General features: G+C 40.1%; 1 pseudogene; it reads right to left on the reverse strand.

Annotated features, from left to right (window-relative positions):
- Nucleotides 1–6,064: 6,064 nt before the first annotated feature.
- Nucleotides 6,065–13,434, reverse strand: LOC134384127 (E3 ubiquitin-protein ligase pellino homolog 1-like; annotated as a pseudogene).
- Nucleotides 13,435–13,663: the final 229 nt, after the last annotated feature.

Raw genomic sequence — 13,663 nt, forward strand, 5'->3', positions numbered from 1 at the left:
CCACAAAGTGAAATTACTGGCTTATATAACTAGTGGTATGGTGACCTTCAAGCATAGTTTGGTCAAAGCTCCAACTTAATATCTCTGCATTACTTTCATCTCTGCAGATCTCTGCATGATAGCTTTATTCTCAGTTATCTTTCCTCCTAATAAAAAATAACTGCATCATTCCAAGTTTCATAGTCTCTCATTATACCCCTCTAGGAAATGGATAAATTAATGAAGGTATATTAGAAACCCTAGGCACTTAAGAGAAATTCTGAATACAGACAAGCCTCATATATGAATTTCCATTTGACATATTTAGATATATTCCTACACCCTACGGAACTCTTGCTCAACATGGAGTAATGTAGGTGTGGGGTGTTTCAGCAGAGATGGGGTTTACGAAGAACAACTTAGTCCTCTGTGCCTCTGTGTGCCACAGCAGACATACAGAAATTCCAGCTTATCTGTAGTGGGAGACACAAATTGTTGAGAACCAATGTACAGGAAGAGAAATCACAAACAGAAGTCATGGGAAGACCCATAATCATAAGCAGCTCATGCAGGCACACATCCTAACAGCTGGTGGGACCATTTAAGGCAGTAGCAAATGTAGCAGAGACAGAATTTGACATCTGTACTAGGTAGGGCTCTCCGGAGAAACAGGACCAATAGGATATATAGAGAGAAATCTAAGAAAGGATTCTTTATGGAAATTGGCTCATATGATTATGGATGATGACGCATAGTATGCTGTCTACAAGTTGGAGAAAAAGGAAGGACTGCAGTGTAGTTCAGTCCAAGTCCAAAGGCCTGAGAACCAGGGGACACAATGGGGTAACTCCCAGTCAGAGCCAAAAGGCCTGAGAACTGTGGTGTGGAGATGGGGGGCATACTGGTGTAAGTCCCAGAGTCCAAAGGCCCTGAGAACCAGGAGCTCCAGTATCTGAGGGCAGAAGAAGGTGGATGTCCCAGCTCAAAAAGGAGAAAATTCACCCTTCCCCTGCCTTTCTGTTCTGCTTAAGCCCTTAACAGACTGAATGATGCCCGCCCACTGTGGTAAGGGCAGACCTCCTTTACTCAGTCTACTGATTCAAATACTAATCTCTTCCAGAAACACCCAGTATTAGTCCATTTTTGTTGCTTACAGTGTCTGAGGCTGGGAAGTCCAAAGTCCAGGGAACACAGCTGGTGAAGGCATTGGTGGTGACAGGAGTCTCACATGGCAGAAGATGGTGGAGCAGAGAAAACAGAGTAAACTCCTTATTCACTCTCCTTTTAAAGCTGTCAGAACCACACCCCTGATCACCATTTTTAATCCATTCACTATGGCATGATCCTACAATCTAATCACTTCTTCAAGGCTCCACCTTTCAATTACCATAATAGGATCTCCCACTCTTTTACCAGTCACAGTGGCAGCTAAGTTTCTAATACATAAAACTTGGGGGACACAATTCAAGCTTCAGTGAGTTTTGGGGGGATATAATTTGATCCACTACACACCCTCACAGACACACCCAGAAATAATGTTTTCCAGCTATCTACCAGTCAAGTCGAATCTTCAATGAATAATTAAGTCCCTTGGGGGGACCAAAGAGAAAGGGAGCCAACAATTCCATATATATGTTGTCATCTAATCAAATGCCCCCAAATACTTGTTTTTCACTTAAGGTGGCAGTGATAATAGTTACCATTAGTAACTAGGAACTGGGCTAAGCATTTTGCCTTTGTAATCTCACCTGATTTCCACAACATCCCAGTGAAGTGGGTATTACTAATTATTTATTAAAATATTTAAACAACTGAATAATATCCTAACTTACAATACATTGTTGAACATTTTGTTGTTGTTTTTAAAATATTTTCTTTTATATCAATTTCACTTGTAATTACAGATCTAGATTACTATATATCAATATGCCAATTTTACTTATGAATACAGAGTTATGTACACATACACACAAACCATTACTAAATATATTTTATCATAGGAATGCAAGGATTATTTGACAGTAATTATTAGATTAAAGGACAAAAGATAAATGATGCTATTAATATATGCTGAAATATACTGGATAAGAATCAACATTCAATCTTGATTTCAAAACACTTTAGGAGCTAGTGATTGGAAAACTCTTTCTAAATTTTATAAGAAAATGCTAGAAGTTTATAGCATTCATATTTATCAGCAACTACTTCAAAGCATCCCCCCCATAGCCAACACCATGATAAGGATGTTCTGGAGGCCACCCTAGGCTTTAAGAAAAGAAAATAAAGATGCAAGCATATTTAAAAGGAAGAACAAAAACTACTAATCCAGGAGGGAGTGACTGGAATTAAAGCATTCTAATGTCTATATATCTTTTGAGGTGCAGGGGGGTTAAGACACTAAATAACTTTAGACTTTGTCAAGCATGCAAAATAAACTTTTCAAGCACAGGCAGGCAAGAGAACATGCCCAGGGTCCTAGGCAAGGAGCCAAGGGCAGTATCCCCCGACCGAAAGCAGGTAGACCAGAAAAAGAAGAGGCCATCTCTCTCCTCAAAGCCCACTCCAGAATAATAGAAGCAACTGCTCTGCCAGATGGCCAGGCATCAACATAGAGATACTAGAAATATGAAAATCCAGTAATATACAACACCACCAAAAGAACAGAATAATTCTCAAATACCAGACCCTATAGAGCAAGAAACCCTTGAAATGACTGAAAAGTAATTCTAAGCAACAATCTTAAGGAAATTCACTGAGATATGAGAAGACTCAGTTAGACAACATAATGAAATGAGAAAAAAAAATCCAGGATGTGAAGAAGGAAATTTACAAAGAGATCAATACCTTAAAAAAGAATGTAGCAGAACTCATGGAACTGAAAGATTAACTCAACAAAATAAAAAACACAACCAATAACCTAAGCAGCAGGCTAGAACAAGCAGAAAAAAGGATTTCTGATCTTGAAGACAGTCTTTTCAAAATAACCCACGTGGACAAAAAGAGGAAAAAAAAATTTTTTTTTAATGAAGAAAATTTAGGAGAGCTAGAAGACAACCTTAAGCACACAAACATTTGAATCATGGGTGTTCCAGAAGGGGAGGAGAAAGGAAAAAGTATGGAAAACCTATTTGAAAAAATAATAACATAAAACTTTCCAGGTATAGGGAGAGACATGAACCTTCAGATCCAGGAGGCTCAAAGATCCACAAACAGATTCAACTATAATGTGTACTCTCCAAGTACACATTATAGTCAAACTGGCGAAGCTCAAAGACAAAGAGAGAATCTTAATAAAAGCAAAAGAAAAGAATCAAGTTACCTATAAGGGAGCCCCTATCAGACTAACAGCAGACTTCTTAACAGAAACTCTACAAGCCAGAAGAAAAAGGGAGGATATATTCAAAATACAAAAAATAAAACAAAAAAAAACTGCCAGCTAAGAATACTATACCCAGGAAGGCTATCCTTATGAAGGAGAAATAGTGTATTTTCCAGACAAACAAAAACCGTAGGAGTTCACCATCACATGACCAGCCCTGCAAAAAATCCTCAAGGAAGTCCTGCATCTAGAGTCCAAAAAATGATAACCACTACCTGAATACACAAGAAAGAACAAAACCCACAGGTAGAACAAAAATGCAAATGAGAAAGAGAAAGAAACTAATTCTTACTACCACAAAAAACAATAACGATGTAATAATGCCCCTCCTTTATTTCCGATTTTAGCAATTTTGGTTTTCTCTCTTTTTTTCCTTGGTCAATTTAGGTAAATAAAGTCTTGCAAATTTTGTTGATCTTTTTAAAGAATCTTTAATACAAAAAGAGATGATAGAATAAACTTAATATGTTCCTTAAAAAAATTACTTTCTTTAGATCAGAATGTACAAAATAGCTATTTAGAATTAAAATTTGAACAATATTAAAAAATTTTTTCAAGCACAGCCACTAAATAGAAATAAAATGTATAAAAATTTTAAATCTATACAGAAAAATATAAAATAAGGAAAAATAGAATATAAAGAACCCAAAAAATAATACATCCCCCCCAAAATGCAAAAATTAAGGAAAAAAAGAAGCATAGAAAAGGAAGGACAAACATAAAGCATAAAGTCAGATGGTAGAAACATATGCAAATCCATCAATAATTAATGATTATGAACAGAAGAAACTCATAAGTTAGGATGCAGAGGTTGTCAGATTGGATTTTTTAAAATACCAGACATTCCTAAAACATAAGGCCATGGAATTACTGAAAGTAAAAGGGTGGTAATATATATGCCAACAAAATACTAATGGAAATCAGAGCAGATAAATTAATCTTAGATAAAATAGATAAAATATAAACAAAACATTATCTGTGATTTTAAAAACCAGTCATTACACAGCAAGAAGATATAAGAATTTCAAACATGAAAGCATATTTTTAAAAAATCAAAACAAAAATCAAAAATTGACAAAACTACAGGGATAAATTGATAAATCCACAATTTGACAGAATATTTCACTGCATCTTGCTCAAATATTAATAGATGTATAATGTTTATAATTATAATATACTGAAGATATAGAAGACTTGAGTTACATAACTCAAATTATGTAATGATTTAACCCATTTGTAGTTTTGATTTAATGACATGTATAGAATTCAGCATCCAAAAATTAGAAAGAGGGCCAGCCCGTGGCTCACTCGGGAGAGTGTGGTGCTGATAACACCAAGGCCACGGGTTTGGATCCCATATAGGGATGGCCAGTTAGCTCACTGGGTGAGCGTGGTGCTGACAACACCATGTCAAGGGTTAAGATGACCATCTTTTTAAAAAAAAAAAAAAAAATTAGAAAGAATTCATACTATCAAGGTACAATGAACATTTATAAAAATTGAGCACATACTACACCATTCTCAAAACATTTCAAAGAATTGATTTAATATAGACCATGTTCTCAAACAATAATGCAATTAAGTCAGAATCAATAGCAAAAGGTAGTGCATGCCTAGCTCCCATTCTCTGTGCAGCTGCAGTCCTTAAGTTAAGCCGCATATAATGAAAAATCCTGACAACAGGGTCCAGCATGCCAGCCACACCCTTGGATTGGCAACTCCATCAAGACCCTCATTTATCTCCAGAGATCGCAGTCTTTCTGCTAATATTTCAAAGAGCTCGACTAAGGGTCAAAAGAGATGGAAATACAAGAGAAAAGTTATGGGGCAAACAAGATGGATCCAAAAGTTCCACAGTTGCCCTAATAGATGTTTCGAAGGAAAACAGAAAGAAAAAAAAAGAAAAGAACAGAGTGAAAAAATAATCAAATTGTAAAAGAAAAAGAAAGCTGAAGAGTCAAGCAGGATGAATAAAAATGGACACACTCTTCAGCAAATTGCTAATAGTTATTGGGTAGTTAATGCTTTCAGAAAGTGTTTTAAGTGCTTCACAGTTACTACTTTATTTAATCCACGCAACAACCTTATAAGAGCAGTACCACATAGCTGAGAAAACAAAGTAGTTGGCCACAAAAAAAAAAGTCACAAAGAAATCAAATAATTTGACCAAGGAAACCATTAGGTGGTAAAGATTAAAACCTATGCAGTCTTAAATCAAGGATGAATTTACCATACATTTAAAAATAAATGCTAATAAGAATGGAACAGTCAAAATATTTATAAGTCAAAGCAATACTCAAAGAAAAATATGTAAGCTTACATGCATATATGAGAAAACAAGATTGAAATTTTAGAAGTAAACTAGTGGGCTGGCTGGTTAGCTCAGCCGGTTAGGCCACAGCCTTGTAACACCAAGGTCATGAGTTCAGATCCCCATACCCACCAGCCACCCCCCCAAAAAAGGAAACTATTAATTCAAGAAGTTAGAAAAGCCACAAAATGAGTTAATGAAGAAAAAAGTAAATTGAAGTAAGATAAAAATTTCTAATCAGAGATAATGTAGGCCAGAAGATATTAGAGCAGTATATTCGAAGTAAGAAAAAGGGAAAAGACACTCAGCCAAGAATTCTATATGCAGTAAAACTGTTTTTCAAAGATAAAAGTGAAATAAACACATTTTCAAATAAAAACTGAGAACATTCATCATCAGCACACCTGCAATGCAAGAAAGGCTAAAGGAAGTTTTTCAGGCTGAATGAAAATGACACCAGATGAAAGTGGATCTACAGGAAGGCATGAAGACCATGAATATATATGCATACACGTGTGTACACATACATATAATATTTTTAAAATTTATTGTCTTAATTTCATTAAACAACATATGACTGTGTAAACAAAAAAAGATCACACTGTATTACTGGGTTTATGATGTATATAGATGTAAGACGTATGACAGCAATAATAGTAGGGACATAAAGAAGGGAAAATGGAAAGATACTGTTGCAAGGTTGCTATATTACCTGAAATCATTTAATGCAAACTGAAAAAAGGTTCAGATCACTTAAGATGCATAATGTAATCGCTAGAGCAACCACTAAAAAATAATTCAAAGGCAGAAAACTAATATGTCGCTTGATAAATGAAAATGGAACACTGAAAAACATTTGATTAGTACAAATAAGTGCAGAAAAAGAGAAATAGAAAAAAACCCACATTTTTCTATTTTAAAAAATATTTTCTTAGTTTGAACAAATTAATTGCAAATAAAAATTAAGCTACAAAATATAGCCTGAATAGAAATGACTAGAACAAATGCAACACAGAACTTGATTTCCTTGCATGAGTCACAAAACATGTAACAATCTAGAAAATTTCAAAATCAATTATATTTCTTTGAAAAAGGGGTAACAGCAGTTACAGATAAAACATAAATGAACTTATAATACAAGTTTCCTGACATCCACTTCCTCAGTGAACCCAAATGATAATTTTCAATAACAAGGAAATTTTGACAAAGTAAAATAAAAATGATTCACCACTTTTAAGCAACAAGTTTTGTTCTTTAAAAACCAAAAGAAAATTCAGAACAGTATTGTAATAGGATAAATTAAAGCTATGCTACCACATACAAAAATTTGCTAGTCAATTAAGTATTTATTATACAACTTTTCAAATTAAAGGAAAACTAACCGAAACTTTTAAAATGATCCATCTAATCTAAAAGTGTGTTATTTCTACAAGGGTCAAAACAGGATTTAATGTAGTGCAACGATCTATACTTCTCTGGTGCTGAGTTGTAAAAGAAGGGTGGGGGTGGGGAGAGAAGAGAAAAAAAAATTCTTGCTTTGAAAGCAAAGACATACTGAAACTAGAGAATAAACAGACCATGCAAGTGTGTCCCTCCACCCTGCTGTCATTGGTACTCATCTGCCAACCAAACATTTACTTGAGTCACACTGTGGCAACTCTCCTTAGGATTCAAATCCACAGCTAAGTCTAGATTTTTAAAAGGGAGCACTGCTGTAGTTTAACCCTTTATATCTCTAGATTTCCTAATATCTATGTGAGGCCAAATATAGAATAATTAATTAAGTACTTCTTTTTCTAAAAGCAAATCAAGTCTCACTCCTTTCTTGTTAATTTATGCTTTTTCTTATGGGAATGATTTTTTTCTAGAAACAGGGAACAGATGAGCCACAGTTTATAACCCCCAAAAAACTTGCCAGCTGTTGCTGATACTAAAAACAGATTAGTTATCGTGAGAGAAAAATAGATAATCTAGATTAAACTGCATATCCAAAGGAGCATGTAAAATGTTTTTTAGCATTATATTTTTGTTATAGTATTACATTTGAGAGAATCATTAAGGAAAATAATCTTTCCTGATTATCTTCAGTGTGGTTAAAAACAAACACCTCTTATACAATGATAATTAATATGAAATTGGTTTACAAAGTATTCTGATTTACCAAATTCCATATTTAGATAGAGGTGGGGAGGGGCTCTTTTGCCCTTCTTCCTAACTTTGCAAATCCTCAAGCTATGTGCTCACGAAACAGCAAGTGTGTGACAATATCATTACCATGCTGCTCTATCAAGAACATTCTAAGATAATTTCTATAATAAAGATAAATATTAAAAAGTTAATATACAAGTTTCTGTATTTTACAATGTTTGCAACAAACTGTAACCTAAAATAGCTTGAACCAACAGTACTCTCAGTTACACAATACAATTTTTGAACACTGAGGATGGGTGATTCAAAAACACTAAAATGAAGGCATCAAATTAGGCTATGTCTTTTTCTCCTCAAAATATATTTTCAGAAGTCTTCCAGTCAAGATGGAGGAATAGCCCCAGCGTCACTCTCTCCCACAAATCAACCAATTTACAACTATAAAAAAGCAATGACAGCCAAGCTGGGGCTGCTGGAGCTCAGGGGAAGAGGAGGAGAGAACTACAGAGTTCATGAAGGCAGGAGAAGCCACAATGAGAGAAAGAAAAAAGCGCTTAAACCATTTCGAATCTCAGCCACTTCCAGGCTGGAGCTGCTGAGCACATGGAGCAGGAACTGGCAAAAACTGCAGCTGTGCTCTCGTATAAAGTTGCTTGGAGGTAGCAGTGGAGAAGAGAGCTTTGGTGGCCCCAGGCAAGCAAGACCACTAATAGGGTTCCCATGGACCCACATAGGAGCAAGGAGCCATAATAACTGAAAAAAAGGAGCCATTCCAAAGCCAGTGAGTCATCGCAAGGGACTGGAGCACAGCCCAGTGGGAAGCGTTTGGAGCATCGGCAGTAGGAGAGACAGGCCCACTGGGGGAACACTGGCGCACAGCAAGGATAGCTGATCTGCCCCCAATCAGCACAGGACCACACAGAGGAGACTGGCCAGGAATATAGAATTGCATGGGGTGCAGTTTGATGAAAAACCTCAGGTCCAGACTAGAGTTTCTACACAACTCAGGTGCACCGGGTCTCATGAGATCTGGAAGAACCTGTAAAGTCAACCATTAAAACCTGAGCTGCACAAAAAGCCTTCCCTAGGGAATCAGCAGCAAAGCATCACTTTAGCTGAACCACAGAGCGCAAGTGCTGGTCCCCACAGGATTTTCCCCCATTTTAGAAGTAAGCAATGGACAATGAATTAGTTCCAGTGCAGAGTTTAAATGGTGGGAACAGCAAATAATCCAACACAGAACTGAGAGAAAAAGTAAAGTACCCACAATCAGAGACAAAGTTTGATATTAAGTAGTAATATCAAACCAAAGAACACCTAGAACACCTAGAAGGACCGGAAGTCCCCTGGGCTACCAAGCCAGAAAGGGGGGAGGGCTGGGGGCCTCAGCCATGCCCCCCAACACCGACACCAGTCCTGAGGGTGGGGGCTGAGGCCCTTGGCCATGACCCACCGACAATGTGCAAACAGCCCAGTGACAACCACTGAGCCACTGCAGGAAGCACCCAGGGCTCTCCTAAGCTGGGGTGGTGGGAAGCCAAAGGCATCAGCCATGCCCGCCCTGACATCTGCACTCAGCCCAGCAATGATCAAGCCACCACTGGAAGCCCCTTAGTCTCCCCTGTGGGAATGAGGGGGTGTCATGGGCCTCAATCCCACCTTCCTCCTTCCTCCTTCTTCTGTCCTGTTTCCTTCCCCTTTCCCCCTCCCTCCCAACTGCTCCACAACAACATAGAATGTAAAAAAAATAATAATATTAACTTTTAAAAAATCATTTTTTTTTCAAAACTCAGAGTTCAGAAGTCTGGTACTTTCAGAAATTCCTTTGCTTGAGTTTCCCAGATTTTTGCTCAAAAATTGTTACTATTTATTATAAATGTTTTTTAAAATTCTTCATCTTAATGCAAATGACTAGAGCAGAAAACTGTGACGTGGACAACAGGTTGGGAAACCCAACTCACTTGGCTTATTAATTTAATATACAGTCCTGGAGAACAACTGTGTTAGTCTAGAGATCCTGGGATGCAAGCTTGCTCACCAGCCAACTGATGTGCACAAAAGGGACAGGTTGAATGAAAATTATGAGTATCATGAGGAAGTGGGATCTGGGACCAATAGGCAGTTGTCTTTGCTGAATACACATGCCCACACGGGCTAAATGCATGGGTTGGAGGGGGGGCATCCACATAAAATCCAGCCTCACGTACAAGCTACAGAGGGACATAGGGAGCAACAGACCTACAAGATTTTTTCCATCACGTTCTTTTTTGGTTTCCCCAGTGTTTTAGTCCGTTTGTGTTGCTATAACAGAAATACCTGAGACTGAGTAATTTATAAGGAAAAGAGGTTTACTTGGCTTACGATTCTGGGACAGCTGCATCTCGCAAGGGCCTCAGGCTGCTTCTACTGATGGCAGAAAGTGGCAGGCAGCCAGTGGGTACAAGCAGATCACATGGCGAGAGGAAGCAAGAGAGAGGAAGCAAGAGAGAGAGAGAGAGAAGGTGCCAGGGTCTTTTTAAGCAACGAGCTCTCGCAGGAACTAATAGAGCAAGAACTCACTCATTAATTTCCCTCCCCCAGGGAGAGCATTAATCCATTCATGAGGGATCCGCCCCCATGATTCAATCAATTTCCAACACTGCCACATTGGGGATCAAATTTCCACATGAGTTTTGGAGGGGACAACACATCCAAACTCCATCATTCCGCCCCTGGTCCCCCAAAACTCATGTTCCTCTCACAAACAAAATACAATCATTCCATCCCAACAGTCCCAAAAGTCTTAGCTTGTTCCAGCACCAACTTAAAAGTCCAAAGTCCAAAGTTTCCTCTGAGACCAAAAGCAAAAGTCCTTCCAGCTGTGAACCTGCAAAAACCAAAACCAAATTTATCTACTGCCAAGAGACAATGGCGGAACAGACATTGGGTACACGTTCCCATTCCAAAAGGGAGGAATAGGCCAAAAGAAAGGAGAAACAGGCCCCCCAAAAGTCTGAAACCCAGCAGGACAGACATTAAATCTTCAAGGTCCAAAATAATCTTCTTTGATTCCAAGTCCTGCATCCTGGGCACAATTGGGCATCTGGGCCCCCAAAGCATCAGGCAGCTTCATTCCCACAGCTCTGCCAGGTGCAGCACAGTGGGCCGTGCTGGTGCCTGTGGCTTTTCCAGGCTGGCATTGCACATTACCAGTGGCCCCAGAGTTCTGGGGTCCTGGCAGCAGCCCCACCGCCTTGGCTCTACTAGACATTTCCCTGGTGGGGGCTCTCTGTGGGGGTTCCAACCCCACTTTTCTGCTCGGCATTGCTCTAGTAGATGGTCTCTGTGGTGGCTCTGCCCCTGCGGCAGGTCTCTGCCTGGGCTTCCAGGCTTTTCCATACATCCTCGGAAATCTGAGTGGAGGCTGCAATGACTCCACTGCTCTCACATCCTGTCGGCCTGCAGACTTAACACAATGTGGATGCCACCGAGGTTTCAGGCCTCTACTCTCCAGAGCTGCTGCACGAACCATGCTTGGGGCCACTCCAGCCGGAGCAGCTGCGATGCAAGGAGCAGGATCCCGAGGGCAGCTGTGCCCTAGGTCTGTCCTCCAGGATAACTCAGTCCTTCTAGGCCTCAGGGTCTGTGATGGGTGGGGCACCTTTCCAGACTTCTCAAACGCCTGCAGGGCTTTCCTCTCATTTTCTCCACTATTAGCATCTGGCTGCCTCACCACCAAGATAATGTCTTTAGCAACCAGTCTATCTGCTTCACCCTTGCATTGTTCTCCAGCTCTCTGCTTCTTTACCACATGGCCAGGCCGTAAGTTTTCCAAATCTTTATGCTCTGCTTCCCTTTTAAATTCTGGCTTTACATCATGCCTTTGCCGCCATAACTCAGAGTAGGCTGTTAGAAGTAGCCATGCAGCATCCTTAATGCTTTGCTGCTTAGAAATTTCTTTGGCCAAATGCTCTGGTTCACAACTCTTAAGTTCCAACCTCCACAAAGTCCAAGGGCATGGACACAATGCAGCCAGGTTCCTTGCTATGGTGTAGCAAGGGTTATCTTTTGTCCAATTCCCAATAAGTCCCTCATTTCTATCTGAGACCTCATCATCTGCATGGCCTTTACTGTCCACATTTCTATCAGCATTCTGCTTGCCACCACATAAGTCTCTAAGACATTCCAAACTTTCCCTCATCTTTTTTCTCCTCTTCTAAGTCCTCCAAACTCCTCCAACCTTTGCCCATTACCCAGTTCCAAAGCTGCATCCACATTTTCAAGTATCTGTATAGCAACACCCCACTCCTCGGTACCAATTTTCTGTTTTAGTCCGTTTGTGTTGCTATAACAGAAATACCTGAGACTGAGTAATTTATAAGGAAAAGAGGTTTATTTGGCTTACGATTCTGGAACAGCTGCATCTGGCACGGGCCTCAGGCGGCTTCTACTGATGGTGGAAAGTGGCAGGCAGCTGGCCGGTACAAGCAGATCACATGGTGAGAGGAAGCAAGAGAGAGAGAGAGAGAGAAGGTGCCAGGGTCTTTTTAAGCAATGAGCTCTCGCAGGAACTAATAGAGCAAGAACTCACTCATTAATTCCCCTCCCCCAGGGAGAGCATTAATCCATTCATGAGGGATCTGCCCCCACGATTCAGTCAATTTCCCACACTGCCACATTGGGGATCAAATTTCCACATGAGTTTTGGAGGGGACAACACATCCAAACTCCATTACCCAGTTATGATAGCCATGCCCGTGGCCACAATTTAGATATGCCCATGGTTGTTTTTCATTTGCAACATCTTTCCTCTTCATACGAGGAAATGCTCATGTGTCGAACCCTACAGGGCACTGAGGTCGCACTGCATTGACTTAAGGCTTCCAAATGCTTCATGGTGGAAGTATCAGAGAGGCCTTCTGCAGTACACCACAGCCTTGTTGTACCACCGAGGTCAATTAACGAGCCATCTCATAACTGGTTTCAATTTCCACCGTTTTCCCTCTCTGCTCAGCTCAACTGGTTTCACTCAGGGTGAATATATTTCCACACGCTGATATTTCTCTCCATAGTCCAGGCTCAGCGTCTTCTGTGAACCCATTTCATGGATGCATCACAAGCACACCATCAGTGGTCAAGCCATCCATCTATCTTTGTCTTCCACTTGGCAGCATTCTCCCCAAGAAAGATATTTTCTGATGAGTCAAATCCTGCAGTATAAATTTGTGCTGTAAAGGGCGAATTCCATTTGCATATGATTCTACAGGCAAATCTTGATATAGTGCTTTGCACTGATTGCGTGTCAGAATTATTTTTGACTTCCAGGAACTGTGTCAGTTAACTACAAAATCAGTGGGACTTTCAGTCCACCAACCACCCTGAAACATATCAGTGTTGCTGTCATGAGTATATTTAACCACCATCTGATATGCTATGCTAGTCCTTGCTGCTCTTGCCTTTGCAGCCTGAAGAGGACAAGCAATGTGCTGGACTTCACCCCATTTGCCTTAGGTCTTTTAAACAAAGCAAACCTACTTTTCCTCCTTCCTCTACCGCCATTTGGGAGAGACCCTAAGACAAGTTCACCATATTTTACTGGTGCTTTGAATGGATGATTTTCTTGATCAGGAGAAAACATGAGATTTCTTTCCCAAATCTTTGTTCACTGGTCAGGAGCCTCGGGACACCTTTTGCATTATTTCCGGACAAGCTGGTGGCCGGATCCCAGCAGGGCCCCTGAGACCCAGCGAGGTGGTGAAGTGTGGGCGCTGGGAGAGCGGGCAGACAGTTCCGCCGCCGCCGTCCTCGCCGGCCGGGCTCCCCAAACCAGGCAAAGGGAGGTTGACCGCGGAGCCAGCGCTGAGGGG

The sequence above is a fragment of the Cynocephalus volans genome, chromosome 8, assembly GCF_027409185.1.
Source record: "Cynocephalus volans isolate mCynVol1 chromosome 8, mCynVol1.pri, whole genome shotgun sequence".
Classification (NCBI taxonomy): Eukaryota; Metazoa; Chordata; class Mammalia; order Dermoptera; family Cynocephalidae; genus Cynocephalus; species Cynocephalus volans.